The sequence below is a fragment of the Lipotes vexillifer genome, unplaced genomic scaffold (assembly GCF_000442215.2).
Source record: "Lipotes vexillifer unplaced genomic scaffold, Lipotes_vexillifer_v1.1 scaffold1359, whole genome shotgun sequence".
Classification (NCBI taxonomy): Eukaryota; Metazoa; Chordata; class Mammalia; order Artiodactyla; family Lipotidae; genus Lipotes; species Lipotes vexillifer.
Genome location: NW_006771596.1, coordinates 2,587,644 through 2,604,554, shown reverse-complemented (window position 1 = coordinate 2,604,554; position 16,911 = coordinate 2,587,644).

Genomic DNA, 16,911 nt, shown 5'->3' with positions numbered 1-16,911 from the left:
TCTGCCTGCTGACGCAGGGGACACGGGTTCCTGTCCCGGTCTGGGAAGATCCCACATGTGGTAGAGCGGTTAGGCCCGTGAACAATGGTCATTGAGCCTGCACATCTGGAGCCTGTGCTCCGCAACGGGAGAGGCCACAACAATGAGAGGCCCGCACACCGCAAAAAAAAAAAAAAAAAAAAAATTCAATACAAAGAAAAAAATATTAAAAGCAGCAAGGGAAAAGCAACAAATAACATACAAGGGAATCCCCATATGGTTAACAGCTGATCTTTCAGCAGAAACTCTCCAAGGCAGAAGGGAGTGGTGGGACATATTTAAAGTGATGAAAGGGAAAAACCTACAACCAAGATTACTCTACCCAGCAATGATCTCATTCAGATTCAACAGAGAATTTAAAACCTTTACAGACAAGCAAAAGATAAGAGAATTCAGCACCACCAAACCAGCTTTACAACAAATGCTAAAGGAACTTCTCTAGGTAGGAAACACAAGAGAAGGAAAAGACCTACAATAACAAACCCAAAACAATTAAGAAAATGGTAATAGGAACATACATATTGATAATTACCTTAAATGTAAATGGATTAAATGCCCCAACTAAAGATATAGACTGGCTGAATGGATACAAAAACAAAGCTGTATATATGCTGTATACAAGAGACCCACTTCAGACCTAGGAACACATACAGACTGAAAGTGAGGGATGGAAAAAGATATTCCATGTAAATGAAAATCAAAAGAAAGCTGGAGTAGCAATACTCATATCAGATAAAATAGACTTTAAAATAAAGAATGTTACAAGAGACAAGGAAGGACACTACATAATGATCAAGGAATCAATCCAAGAAGAAGATATAACAATTGTAAATATTTATGCCCCAACATAGGAGCACCTCAATACATAAGGCAAAAGCTAACAGCCCTGAAAGGGGAAATCAACAGTAACATAATAATAGTAGGGGCCTCTAACACCCCACTTTTAACAACGGACAGATCATCCAAAATGAAAATAAATAAGGAAATACAAGCTTTAAATGAAACATTAGACAAGATGGACTTAATTGATATTTATTACACATTCCATCTAAATCAACAGAATACATTTTCTTCTCAAGTCTTCATGGAACATTCTCCAGGATAGATCATATCTTCATCACAAATGAAGCCTTGGGAAATTTAAGAAAATTGAAATCGTATCAAGCATCTTTTCCAACCACAACACTATGAGATTAGATATCAATTACAGGAAAAAAAACTATAAAAAATACAAACATATGGAAGCTAAACAATACACTACTAAATAACCAAGTGATCAGTGAAGAAATCAAAGAGGAAATCAAAAAAAATCTAGAAACAAATGGCAGTGAAAACACGATGACCCAAAACCTATGGGATGCAGCAAAAGCAGTTCCAAGAAGGAAGTTTATAGCAATACAATCCTACCTCAGGAAACAAGAAAAATCTCCAATAAACAACGTAACATTACACCTAAAGCAATTATAGAAAGAAGAACAAAAAAAACCTTAAAGTTAGCAGAAGGAAAGAAATCATAAAAATCAGATCAGAAATAAATGAAAAAGAAATGAAGGAAACAATAGCAAAGATCAGTAAAACTAAAAGCTGGTTCTTTGAGAAGATAAACTTTTCGTTTGATTTAGCCTGATTAGGACCTGTTCAGCTTCTTGGAAATGTAAGCTTATGACTTCTCTGTGTTTGCGAAGTTGTCACCCATTATTTCTTCAAATACTCTCTCAGCCCCACTCATTTTCTCCTGTCTTTGTGGCATTACAAAGGCACAAAGTTTAGGCTTTATCTTAGTGACCCGTAGGTCCTTGAGTTTCTATTCATTTATTTTTCATTATTTTTTTTCTCTCTGTGTTCAGCTTGGGTGAATTCTACTGATCTACCTTCAGGTTTACTATTTCTGTCCTCTGTTGTCTCCACTCTACTACTAGTCCTATCCAGCAAATTTAATTGTTTTTTGTTATCATATTTCTCAGTTCTACAATGTCATTTGGTTCTTTTCTACAAATTCTATACCTTGGTGAGATTTTTCTCTTTTACATTTGTTCCAAGGCAATTTGTAATTGATTGTTGAATATGTTTTTTACCAATTCTTCTTTTAAATCCTTGTCATCACATTTTACAGCCCTGTCATCAATTAACTTAGCTTTAGTGCCCAGATCATCTCATTGCCCAACATCAGGTGTAGTCAAGACTCCCTGAGTCATTATTTGACATATGAGGCAGGGAATGTATGACTATCACATTTGACAAAAGATGAGACTGAAGTTCAGAGTGGTGAAGTGATATGCTCCCCAAAACCCATCTAGTGGCAAAAATCATACTAATAGTTGTTATTGATTAATCAGTTCTCAGGCCCTGAATATTACTGTAACATGTCATCTTAAGAAAATCATTTCAGAGGTGGGAAAACTGCAGTGCTAGCAGTAGCCTTGTCGATACCACTACTATTCTCATTTTATAGAGGAGGAGACCAAGGCTCAGAGAATAAGTAGTAGATTAAAACCCAGAGAGGCTGGCTCTAGAGCTTACCCTCTATGCTGGGACATCAATCTAATAATATCCCATAGATAACTCTTTTCCCCATAACCCATGTGTCCGTGGACACGCACTGACTGTTTCTGAGTGTATACATGTGAATGACACATATTTCCCTTGCTAACCTGCTCTCAGTTGAGCTTCTCTAATCGGGGAGAAATGACAATCTTTACTTCAATATTGCTTTCATTGGAAATTCTAACGAGAATGAAGAAAAGCTTTCTGTGACCTTCCTTCCACCCACGGTATCAGGTCTTCCAAATGTGTTACTATGGGGCTTCTTGACCAGGGTCTGTGGGTAGAGGTTTTTTGGGGGGTGGGGAATGCCATGTCTCTAAAATTGTAGAAGACAAATGACATCAATCTCACTAAGGTCTAACTGCAATTTAGCATTTCATTCCCTTTAAATATAGACAAAAGAAAAACACAGTAGTATCAACAATGCCAGTGGTTTCACCACAATTGAAAGTAGGCATATTTTTACATCTGCTGAGTTTTGTTACAAAGATCTCAACATAATTGCTACTTTGAAATTATCTGCCATTACTTGACACACCTCTAGATATTATGTTGTACACACATATATTGACTTTATACAAATTCTGAGATGATCACTTTATTTCAATAGAGTTCATTTCCATTGTAATGCCATGTATTTTGTTTTATGTGTTTAAACCCATTATTCTGAGAGGTGTCCCTAGGCTTTTCCAGACTAACAAAACTGGGTTCAGTGGAATGAATACAGTTAGTAGGAAAAATTCAGATTAAAAAAAAATCTCAATCTCTGTGAATTTACTGGTGTGATCATCTGAAAATCAGATTTTTCTGCCATATCTCTCTCAAGTGCCTGTTTCATCAGGAGCTTGTCAAATCATACATATTAATTCGATTTAATATTCTAAAATGTCTTATACATTAAAAGTAGTATTTTATATTTTGAAAAAGAGAGAAGAAAGGATTAAAATAGTATGAACAAATAAAATTGGTTTTTATATAGACTTTAAGCTTAGTGTCTAGGAAATCTGCTTCAGTGCTTACAGTAAGTTTAGTGTGACAGATGAGTGGAACATGAACTTGGAACCACATCATTTACTGGTCATTTATCTAGTAACATTTAACCTTTGTCTTCACCTTAGCATTTTGAGCTTCCATACCTCTGGATGGGACCAAGCCCATGACTGGCTGATGGTAAGACTGCAGAAACCCAAGTGTACTGCAGGGCATTTTAGGACGGGAGTGACCTTAGCGCCATACAACTGCTATCAGCAGTGAAGATGGGAACCTGCAGAACGCTGGGGAATGCACTTGACCCAGTCCTGCTAATGGGGTTAGGAATGGATAAAAAGTCTGGTGTCTGGGGCTTCCCTGGTGGTGCAGTGGTTGAGAGTCCGCCTGCCAATGCAGGGGACACGGGTTCGTGCCCTGGTCCGGGAAGATCCCGCATGCCACGGAGTGGCTGGGCCCGTGAGCCATGGCCGCTGAGCATGCGCGTCTGGAGCCTGTGCTCCACAATGGGAGAGGCCGCAAGAGTGAGAGGCCCGCGTACCGCAAAAAAAAAAAAAAAAAAAAAAAAAAAAAAAAGTCTAGTGTCAGTCTAGAGTTCTTCCTACTTTTCATGTTGAGGATAAAAATGATTTTACCAGAGTCAACGAAAAGCTGTAGGATTGATTTTGTTCAACCTTGGTGTTGGAGCCCTCTGAGGTTTCAGGAAACAAATACCCTAGAAACTTCTGACTTAGCAGTTACGTAGCGGCCACTAGCCAAAGCTCACCTACCATCGTTGTGAGCTGGGCAGTTGCCACGTTTGCTGAGCCCTTAGTGGGGCTGAAGTGGACTGGAGTTCATCAGCCTACCTTTAATTTGGGATGAAGGTTACTGAGGTTGGGGGATAAGAAATGAAAAGCAAATAGAAAGCAGCCCTCTTTTCAAGAAAAATATTCCTTTGCTCTGTGTTTAGATACTTCCCTTTACTCTGCTCCTCTCTGTATTTTTAGTCAAGGTGTGCCCTGTCCTTAGATCTGAGGTATGCTCAAATAATATGTCACCAATAATTAACAAAAGGTAAAGCTCAAATTATTTGCATCTCAATGTATTGGAACACACTCAAGGTGGATGTCGCTCTAGCTCATGTCCTATTTAAGATGCTTTTTAGTGATGAGCTCCACCATCTGTTTTGATGAAATGTGGAATCTTCTCTCTCTGCTACCTATTCCCAGACATTCTTCTGTGGACCTCTTCCAGCCGCTTTGTCTGGAGGATGGGAGAGAATCATCTCGCAGGATCTGTGCGCTGGGCTAACGCTGGAGATGTGCCACCTCCTTAGGGACTCTGGATGCACACTGTGTACAGAGCCCTGATGGGGCTTGTTCATTCCATAATTTCTGTGGGACACGTTTGACCCAGAACAAATTTTTAGTAGTGCATCTTCTGGCATCTTGTGGGTATGTTCTGCAGAGCACACAATAGGAAATATCCTTTTCCATAAGTATCTGGGTTTAGGTCAGTCTTGCCCCATAATGAGGTGGGAAGAAGAGATGCAAATACTGGGGAGAAATTTACATTGTTAATAGGCATCCTGCTTGGAAATGTACATGTATTCACAATCCCATTTAATTCAGATAAGGAATTTGGGAAAGAAAGCCATATTATCTCCTTTCTCTCTCCTTCCCTTTTTGGGATCAGCATTGGCAATTTGGGTGATTTTGAAATCAGATCATTTTGACTGCAATACCACTAAGGCAAATTGGATGCAGGTTAAGTTATAATTATAACTTATAATCTGGACTGCACTTGTTCAGAGAGGCTGACACATCAACTCAGTCAAGCACTCTGATTCTTCCAATTCATATTTGGAGAAACATTGTCAGATGTTTCATTAATAATCATTTACCAAATTGTCCTAAGATGCTCAAAAGCAGGGACCGGGTCTTACGGACATGCCTCTCATGGCAAGGTGCAATCATTGTAGTGGCACAGTCAACTGTCCCTTCACACACACACTTGGATTGAAGCATTCATTGAGTCTCAGGTTTTACAAAGATAGATGCAACTAACAAGCTATCCATTGCATCTATCACTATGAATGTTGATTCCTTGCCCAGCATCCTTTGGAGAAGGTTCTGTTCATCTCAGTAGGAAACACTCCATGGCAGGGAAATGTAGTCTCCTGAAGCAGACGGCTGTGTGTTTCATTGATCTGGCTTCATGGGAGAAAACAACACTGGTTTTAAAGGCGAAACACCAGCATTTATGGTCCAGCTCCTCCACTAATTGCCTGCATAGTTTGAAGCAAGTTATTGTAATATCTTTGAGTTTTGATGATTAGCCCAGAAAGTAATCTCTGAAGTGAAAATTGTAGCAAGCACTTCCCAGTTGTGGGAGGATCAAATGATGCACACAGAGAACAGCTATGAAAAAACTGGTAAAGAGCATTTTCGAGGTAAATCGTAATTACTAAGATGAATTTGTGGGTGATCCTCATTAATATTCCCTCCATGTTAAAATTCCTTTCTTCTTAGCCATGCACGGCAAATAGATCTAATTTCACTGGCTACCTGAAACAGTGGTCTGGAAGTTCCTTAATCCACATCAATGGGAAAATTGTTACAAGCAATGGAAGTATTTAAAGAGATGGCAGAAGACTTTCTATTAGGACAATTATAGAAAACAAGGTTAGATATCTAATGAAGTTCCTTTTCAGTTGACACTTGATTCTATGAACGCAAAGACTGCATTCCATGAATGCAAAGAAAATCCCCAGGCAGCATTTGTGTCAGAGTGAAGGGATGCTGTCTCTCCCCGTGGAAAAATTTTCCACTATTCCTCTGATTAGCTGGTGCCCCTTCTCCCCTCAGGCTTTGGTGTGACCATCATTTCTATGCTGAAGCTTAAAATAAGACTGCAGGAAATTCAGCACACTCTGGAGGATTCATGTTTTCCTGTGCCTGAGGTGTTCATTCTCAAAAAGGGTTTGTTGCTACTGCAAAAATATTGTAGAAATCTGTCAAAGAAACATCTGAGTATGCAAGCATTAAGGTTTTGTTCTTTAGAATCTTCATCAACAAGTTGTGTCCAGCACTTTAATAGTGTCTGATGGTTGCATGTTTTAGTTTGCTAGCATGAGTGATCAGTAAACAAGATAGAGTTCACAAAGTTTAATGTTATTAAACTGCTTTCTAAACAGTCCCCTTATTTACGAGAAATTACTAATCTGGTCGGCACCCAGCATTTATTGTATAACCCACAGTGTTTAAAAATGGCTGTCACAGCCTCATCTGAAAAAAATGAACTGCCTGAAATATATTAAAGAGAATTTTTTTCTTTGATGTTCAGCTGTAGCTAAAAGAATGTTGAATCATGAATGTTTAAGAATGATTTTGGAACAATTATGGAGGTTGTCAAGACCAAACCTTACAATTTTTCCAAAGAGACCTTTCAGTTTAGAAACACGATCTTGTTTCCTGTTTCCGCTTAGTTGCCCAATTATAAAGTCATGGTCCTCTATATTCTCCAAATTGCACAATAAGCTTCCTTCCTTGCAAGGTAGGCTTTATTTCCAGAGGTGATTCATACATCAGTAGAAATTGTCTTCCTCTCTCTGAATGTCATTCAGAAAGGGAGAGGGTTGGACCACGTGGAGCCCCTGCAGCTCCAACATTCTCATGGTTTTTCCCAGTAATGCAGATAAACGCAGATCTTAGCTCAGAGCGGATATACAGAAACATCTACAGGCACTCACGCAAGTAATTTTTGTTATTCCAGAGTTGGGTTAAAGTCTGATCAAGTTCTAATTTGTTTGTAAAAGATCTTGGGCTTTGGGGGAAAAGCCGAAGAGCTTTCCTGGTAGAGCTGATCAGTGGTGACTGCTATTCATCCCAACGCAGGCCCCAGGACAGTGTTGGGTGGTGCCACTTCCCACAGCCCAGGCCCAGGGCTGAAGACAGATTTCCTGCATGGCCCTCTGAGTCAGATCGCATCCTGGAAATAGCCCCTCTACCACATCGCAATCCTCTCGCATTCTCTGCCTCCCAAGGCTCAAAGTCCTCATTCTGTACTAACTGGGGCTCCAACATCCTCTACTTGCACCATTAGAGGAGCAGCCAGACTGGCTTCCCTGTTCTCAGTCTTAGGCCCACAAATCTAACCTCTACTGAGTAACTGAAGTGATTTATATAAATTGAACATCTGACCATTTCCTCCTCCTGTTATATAAAAGCTCCAGGGTTTCCCTTTTCCACAGGACCAAGGCCATGTTCTGGGCACATGCCTGCAGCCCCTCGTGGTGTCCTTCATTCATCTAACTCTGCAGGGCCACCGCTTCTCCTGCAGCATTGCGATGAGAGTCAATAGAGAGGATGGTCAAAGCCTGGGAACTTGGGAAATAATGTTATTTGTTAGTTTAGTTTACCTATTGCTTTTTTAAAGAGCATATGTAATGAAACCTGAAAACAATTATTGCCGGGCTACAAATGGAGCGGGAGTTGGTAGAATGAACCTGAGAATGTAGCTTCAAATCCAGACTTCCACCACTTACTAGTTGTGCAGCTTCTGCCGAAACTCTTATCATCCCTAAGCCGGAGTTTCCACATCCACACAGTGGTGATGACACCAGCACCTACCTCCAGGGATGCTTGAGACTTCAGATGCACAAAACAGACAACAAATGTGGGTTCTTACGTTGCTATCACTTCTCTTCTCTTCTTTTATTTATGATAAGAAATACAAGCCAATGAAAACCTTTGAAACTAAACATACATGTTATGAAGCTTCGAGTATCCTGATAGATACACCCCTAAAAGAAAAATGTGTGAGTTATGTTGTTCATGATGGTTAGTCAAATTTTTTAGGAAAATGAACTTCCCTCACTGGTAAATACCCATATCGGAAGCTTTTGCAGAAAATGCAGAGCTGTTCTGCATGGAAATACTCTTCTACTCATAATTAAAATTGAGACTGAATGATAAACTGTGGAAGTGAGACGGCCATTCATTGGGCTGGGCTGGGCTTGGGTGCAGGGATGGACTAATACTCTCTGCCCCATAGCTGTCCAGTGCTCTGTCTGGCCCCAGGGTAAGGTTTTGTGGCAGCAAAGTGAAATGAGACACAGTGAGCCTCCAGGGTGTGAGCTCAGGTAAGTGCAGCCTGCTTAACCAGGACCCACAGATGATTTTTTTAGCATACAAGTTTTTTTCCCCTAAGAAGCTGCTATATCTAATCTACTGTTTATTGTGTTTGAACCATCTGCCTGTCACTCATGCAATATGAGAGAGACAGGGTATGTGCATGCACATGTGTGTGTGTAACTGTAGCCAGAAACTCTGCCAGCTGCCCTCCGTCAGTCAGTCATTATAACTGAAGTTTCATGTCATCAGTTATATCATTCAACCTGTTCAAATTAAATTCTGCTAAAATGACATCATCAAAATGGAGCTCAAGGAAGGAAAACAAGTATGAACAAAAGTTCTTTCTGTGATTGCCTCATGTCACGCAAGGTGCAGTTCTTCACGCACACACACAGCCCCAAAGTCAAGACGACATTTCCGTGGCCGTGCATCTGGGGGGTTCCAATTACCTGAGAAAATTCTTGGGACTCCACCTCTGGTGAGTGTCCACTGAGATGACAATAAACCCTCACCATAAATGAGCCATGAGAGCCACTTGTCAGGATGATATTCTTCTATCACTGAAGTCTCAGAATCCATGAGGGGACAACACACTTCTGGGCCTGGAGGGGCTGAATGGGGAGGTGGGCCTAAGGGAGGTTTGGGAGAACTCACTCCAGGAAAGAACTGGAGGAGCAGACGGGCAGTGCGGTGGGTGTTTGGTTCCTCACCAGCCAAGATGTCACTCTTTTTGAGACCAGAATCCAGAGTAAGAACTTTCTAGATTTCTGGAACTTGGCAACTTCTCCAGCTTCACTGGCAGTTGTATATATACTGATGAGATACAGTTGTTATCTGTAGTGAGTTAGCTTCCTGGCTTCTTCCTCTCTGATATGCTCAGTGGTTTATTTTGCCCTCAGTATCCCCAGAATGTACTTTCCCCTTATCTCTTTCATGTAATCTCCTATTTATCCTCTAAAGTCTAGTTAACACTGTGATTCTGTGTAATATCTTTTGTTTAAACATCCTCATCCTTCCCTAGAAAATGCTGGGTTTTCTCCCAGAGCCCTAATTCCTTTCCATAATTACTCTCTTAAAAACTTACTGCACTGGATTGGATGCTTTTAATGTTCTTCCCCTTCTTGTGCCAACCATTTCCCTGCAAACCCCTCAACCCCCAAGGCAGGGTGCTCACTACTCTTGGTGGAAACCTGGAGGAAAGTGACTAACTTAGATCACCACTGACATCACCTTCAACCCTCAGGACCAAACAGTCCCTCAGGGAGGTACAAAAATGCATTTTGATTAAGATATGAATGTTGAGATTTAGAAAATAGAAATATGCAAAAATCACAACTATGTATAACCCAATCACCCGAGAATAACATCACTGCAATATCTATAGCTAACTAGATAATGTCTTGAAATATCAACCGTAATGTCCTGTTCTTTCCTTTCTGTGCATCATCCTTCCCTGGTGGTTCAGGGCAGCAAGAGGCAGCAAGAGGCTTTATGTACCATCATGGAGAGAGGGTTGGAAACAGTTGAGACATTGGGCCAAATGCTTGTCTTTTATTCACAGAGTTGATTCTTAAAGCATAGATCTGAAATCCACAGTTCTCAGTGACAGACAAATGGGATTTTTGAGGGATAGTTTTTATTTTTAATTTTCAAAAAAATTTAAATTGAAGTATACTTGATTTACAATGTTGTGAGAATTTCTGCTGTACAGCAAAGTGATCCAAGAAGTTAAAGATTTAAAAGACTTTGTCTAAAGAAGCTATACCATGAATGAGAGAATGAAGATAGTAGGGTGCAAATGAAGTTTTTCCTTTACCTGTCTTAAAATATCTGCATATTGTAACTTTCATAACTTGCATAAAAAAGAAATACACATAAGCTGAAAAGTATAATAATGTAATGAACACAAATAAACCCACCACTGGACACAATAAATAACACATCACTCACACTGTGCCTTTGTATAGGTACCCCCCCCCCTTACTGACCTGCTGCATACAGCACAGTCAGCCACTCTTTCTCCACTTCCATTGTGTTGCTCTGAAGAAAGAATTTATCACATGTCTCTTTTACTACACAGGTGGCAGGGGATAGAAGAATACTACCCACTCAGCTCCACTGTAACTGGGTGGGGGAACTTGTGGGGTTTTGTTGGTATTTGGCTGGAGTAGGGTGGATACTGTCAAAAAAGTTTTCTATTGTTAAGCCACTGTCTTAGTCAGCTCAAGCTTCTATAACAGAATACCATAGACTGGGTGGATTAAACAACAAACATTTATTTCTCTCAGTTCTAGAGGCTAGAGGTTAAAGATCAATGTGCTGGAAGATTTGGTACATGGTGAGGGCTCACTTCCTGGCCTGTAGACAACCACCTTCCCAGTGTGTCCTCACATGGAGGAGAAAGGGGTCAACTCTCTCCTGTGTTATAAGAGCACTAATCCCATTTCTGAAGGCTCCATTTTCAAGACCAAATCACCTCCCTAAAGCTCTACCTCCTAATACCATTGCATTGGCGATTATGGCTTCAACATATGAATTTAGCTGGGACACGTTCAGTCCATAGCAGTCACCCATTTTCTGGTCCCTTGACAAAAAAAAACAGACATTTTAAGGAGCTTTGTTTTTGGTGTGTGCCCATTGGCAGTTCCAGATTGAAGGCTCCTGCTGCTCTTCATCTATGAAATGTTAGCGGCAAGAAGAACTTGCCATCTGGGCCCCTCAAAGGCAAGTTCTATTGTCGAATTTTTTTCCTGCACATGAGTCATTCATCACTGTTTCTTTATATATCTGGTAATTTTTTGTTGAAAACTAGATATGATAGGTAATAAATTATAGTAAGCCTGGACAATAAGACCCCTCACAATGTTTTTTGTTGTTTCTTGTTTGTTGACTTGGCTGAGTGAGTTCAACGAAGCTGACTACCCACAGTGTGCAGGGGTTAATGCTGCTCCTTGAGCTGAAACCTTAGCCATGGGCATGGTCTCTGAACTGAGATGACAGGGGCTTCAGCTGGGCTCTGGTCCCTGACTCACCACTAAGTGTCTGGCTGCCCTGCCTCTATTGTCTTGTGTTCACCTATTAGCCTCCACTAATTGCTAGCTGACTACTACATTGTTTTCAACACATCCTGGGGTACAACTTTTTTTTTTTCACAGCCTGATCCAATTAAAGTTGGGCTCTTTGCAGGGACAGGGTGTTTACAGTTCCTGAAGCTTGTTTCGATGCCTGGAGGGCAATTCTTTTTCTGGATTTCTTTGCTAAATATCTAGCTGGACTACCATTTCACCTGATGCTCGTAGCATCATGCATCTCCAGCCTCCTCTTAATTGCTCACCACTAAGATCTCTGTTGTTTTTGACAATATCTATAGGCATGAACTTCCTCACACACTATCCCAAATAAAGTCAGTCCCTGTAGGGAATGCTGCAGAGCTCTCTGTTCTTATAGCCTGCCTCTTCCCCTGAGCAGACCTCTGTGCCAGTGAACTGGGCCAGAGGCAGGAGTGGCCCACTTGTCCTGGAGTGATGCCTCTGACCTTTTCAAGTTGCCCCTCCCAACACAAAGCTTCCACGCTATGAGTAAGAAGAGCTGAAGGAGATCTGGGCCTGGCATTGTTAGACCATTGCACTTGGATAGACCTGCAACCCTGAAAGTGCGGATGGTGGATAAAGAGAGCTCTCATTCTCTTGGCCACACCCACCTGGAAGAAAGCTTCTACACCCAGAAGCTCAGGGAGATGATGGATGCCAGGAGACAACTGTATCTCTAGGCAAGAAGCTGCGGGAGTGGGACCCCTGTATCCCTGGCCACTCCATGTGGACTTCAGTAGTTGTGGCACACGGGCTCAGTAGTTGTGGCTCACAGGCTCTAGAGTGTAGTCTCAGTAGTTGTGGTGCACAGGCTTAGCTGCTCCACAGCATGTGGGATCTTCCCACACCAGGGCTCGAACCCATGCCTCCTGCATTGGCAGGTGGATTCTTAACCACTGTGCCACCAGGGAAGTCCCTGCCTTTTTTTTTTTAATTTTGCTGACATCCTCTTTTTATGCCTTCTATAATTCTATCATTTCTCTCTCAGCATATGAATTTTATTTTAGATGATGAAGATGATGATGATGGTTATTGTTAGTTGCCTTAGCATTTGCAATGTACATTTACAATTTACCTATAACACATGGGTAGTGCAGGTACTTTATAACAGAAGATTCCTAATTCCTCCTTACTGTCTTTTATAACATTATCACTAATTTCATTTATCCATAAGTTAAAACAAGCTAGTATTATTCTTTTGAGCAAACTGTTTTCTTTTAGACCAATTAAGAGTACAAAATTTTTAAAAATTATTTTACCATGATTTCTTCCCTTCCTAATGCTCTTTCTTTCTTTACGTAGATACAAGTTTCTGACCTTTATGATATTCCTTCTCTCTGAAGAACTTCTTTTAACATATCCTATAAGGTGGGTCTACGTGACAAATTCCCTCAATTTTTGCTTGATCAAGTCTTTATTTTTTCTTCCCTTTGTTTCTTCAAGAAAGTGTGTAGACACCTCTAGCTTTGGATCCTGGATTTTTTTTTTTTTTTTTTTTTTTTTACGTTACACAGGCCTCTCACTGTTGTGGCCTCTCCCGTTGCAGAGCACAGGCTCTGGACACGTAGGCTCAGTGGCCATGGCTCATGGGCCCAGCCGCTCCGTGGCATGTGGGATCTTCCCAGACCAGGGCATGAACCCGTGTCCCCTGCATCAGACTCTCAACCACTGAGCCACCAGGGAAACCCTGGACCCTGGAATTTTAAGTCTCAAGCCAGTTTGCCCTGGGTCTCCAGCAAATCATCACTTGCAGTTTAAGTACTGGTCCCAGTTGTGGCCTTCTACTTGCAGTAAGCTGTGATTCTTGCTAACCACTTTCCACTTTTCCAGGCAATTAGGCCTGTGATGGATGAGGAAGTGTTAGCAATGTTCAGTTTGTTTTTTTGTTTGTTTGTTATTGTATAGGCCTGAGTGATAACTTCTAAGCTCATTACATGTCAGACTGGAAACTGGAATTCCATATATTACTTCTTAATTTTTATGTGTTAAAGTATAGAATCATTATCTTTTGTGATTTTTTTTATTCTTTAAAAATTAAAATGTCCTTGTTTATCTCATATGTTGATATTTTTCCTTTTTAAAAATTTAGAAGTGTTCCATATTTTTTCATATTCAGTTCCCAAACAATCTGGATGATAAGTATTAGGAGAGATTTATTTTAAAAAATTGATTTTAATTATTAAGTGAAAATATAATTTGGGAAGCAGCTATGAAAATACTTTAAGTATTTCTTTCAACATTACTTTTATGGCAATATGATTGATGAGGTTGATGCTTAGAATTTCATTAAAACCACAGCAAAGTTTGGGAAGTTTGAAAAGGCATCATTCCTCCCTCTACCTAAAAGTTCTCTATTACTGCCCACAACTCTGTGCAACCTTCCCAATTCTTACCTTCTGCATGTTGCTGGTGGTTGTGTCTGTCTTTGACTTTCACTCTCTGTGGCTAGTATGGAAATTAATGGGCATTTAAATACTTATAAATTCCCAGTGTTAAACTGAATGCTTCTGATATTGCCAAATGTCTGTAGACTGTCCTTAGACATATTAATTTCTCTCTGAATATCTCCTTTCTTCTTAAAAGTTGCGTCACATCATCACAGTTTGAGGTCTCATTACAGTGACAGAGAACTTGTCTCAATGTGCTTGCTCAAGATATTTAATCTAATTTACTTGTATTTTCTTTGGTTACAATGACCAGTTACTAAAAACTACAATTAAAGTCCCCCAAACATAATCCAAAGTGTTTGTGAAATGATTGAGATAACTGTACTGCTCATTTGTTTTCTAATTCAGTTATTTTGACCATTCAAACAGACCACGTGGGCAACTGATCTTCCTCTTTGCTAATCAGTTTGAAATGAGATGGAATGAAGTACATTATTCTCTGAAAATAATTTTGGTTTGTTCCTTTCAGCCTTTTAAAAAGACATAAGAAAGAGGCATCAGCATCATTGGTGTTTCATACCACATTGTTCCCCTGCTTTAGACTCCTTTCTCCCGAAGCCATCCACACACAAAGGCAGACACAGGCCTGTACTGTAGGGTTTTGGCAAGCTCTGGCGCAACTAGCCTGGTTTCCTCAGTTATAATCTAATGCATTGTGAGGAATAAATGAGATGACATGGGCACAGTTACAGAGGTGGCCCCACAGCCTCCTGTGTTTCTTTTCCATATGACTGCCAGGCACTCAGCCTTGTGCTCATTTGTTATTTAGGGAATATCTAAAATGTTTCATGAGCTCAGAGAATAGACCCAATTTCTTTTGATATGAGCAATGTCCATAACATTTAATATGGCAAAGGAAAACTGCATTATGGACTGTAAACTGAAAGCTTGTGCTTTGACAACTATCAAGCCTAAGAGTAAGAGGCCACTGGATTGGGTGATCGAATTTCAAATTATGGCTGAGTCATTTACTGGCTGTGTATACTTGAGAAAATTTCTTAATCTCTTTAGATTCAATTTTGTTACTTATAAATTGAATTAATTTCCCTTCCCATCTTTTCTCTAAAATTATATAAAAACATTTCTGGAACTGGTATAGTACCCAGCTCATGCTAAATACTCAAAATGTTGGTCTTCTTATTATCAAATTGTTAATAGAAGAAATTATAATAATCATCATAATTTTTTCCAGTAATATATAAGAGAATGGGAATTACTAATCAAACTTTCTTCTCTAAAGGATTAGACCAAAAATTTTATATTTTATCAAACTACAATTATTGTAAAATGAAGATAAATTAATCATAGGGATCCAAACTCAGCAGAAATATATTTAATGTAAATTCTAACATAAAGACTAGAATCACATCACTTTAAGATACATAAGGAGAAAACACATTCTTTTCATTTAAAACAATCCATAATATTTGCTAGAAAACTTTGACAACCTTAAATTTGTACTTCTGAATAAAATGTTGGCAAGAATTGATCCAAAACAATACTTGGCTTTTGAGCTTATAATAGAAGTATCCATAGACTGGGAATTGGAACAAACCGGTTTTTAGTCTGTTTATGTCTGACTTTTGTCAAGCTATTTAAATTTTGATGATTTGTATTCTTCAACCTTTTGTGAAGACAAATTTTTCTCTATTTGCTGCACAGAAAAGCTTTGGATAAACAAAGGAGAAAGCAAGTTACAGTTTGTCCTTGGACTCTGCTGTGAGGCACAGAGCAGAATTTCAAAGCTGCATTTATTATTTCAGGTCATATTTTAAAATATCCTAAAGGACAATAACAGAATGGTAATCTGAGACCAAAAGAACAAAGGACTCTCCCTACAGAGTCTTACTTTCCAGTCCTCATACTGAATTATATTAATCATTCTATCTTCAAGGTCACTGATTCTTTCTTCAACCTGCTCAAATATGCTATCTAACCTCTCTAGTTAAGTTTTGATTTCCGTTCTTGTACTTTTCAGCTCTGGAATTTGTATTTGGTTCCTCTTTATCATTTCTCTTTACTGATATTCTCAATTTGTTCCAACATCACTCTCTTGATTTTCTTTAATTTTTTGGTCAATAGTTGTCTTTAGCTCTGAACATATTTTAAGACAGTTGATATAAAAGTCTGTGTCTAGTAAGTCTAATGTTTGTGCTTCTTCAGGGACTGTTTGTGTTAATTTCTTTTTTCCTGTGAATGGGCCATACTTTCCAGTTTCTTTGTACACCTTGTAATTTTTGACAAAATTTGTTGAATATTATAAAGTAGCAATTCTGGAAACCATGTTCTCCCCCTTCCACAGGGTTTGCTGTTGTTGATTGTTGAAGTTATAGTCTCTCATGTGTTTAGTGACTTTTCCAAAATATTTTTTTGCTAAGATTATATTCCTTGTTGTATGTGGTCACTGAAGTCCCTGTTCTGTTATCTTTAGTAGTCTGTGACTTGGTAGAGAGTTAATGAAATGCCTGGAGTCTAAAAGAAAAAAAATTTTCTCCCAATCTCAGATTGGCTCTGAGCTGGACACTCCTTCAATGCTGAGCCAAGCCATGTATATCCATCCCTACATTAGCCTTCACTTTCTGCCTGCATGGAGCCCAGAGGGTAGACAGAGGTGCATGCCTAAGGTCTACTCAGTTCTTTTCTGAGCATGCATCCAGCCCTGAGCATGCATGTATCACTTCAGACTTC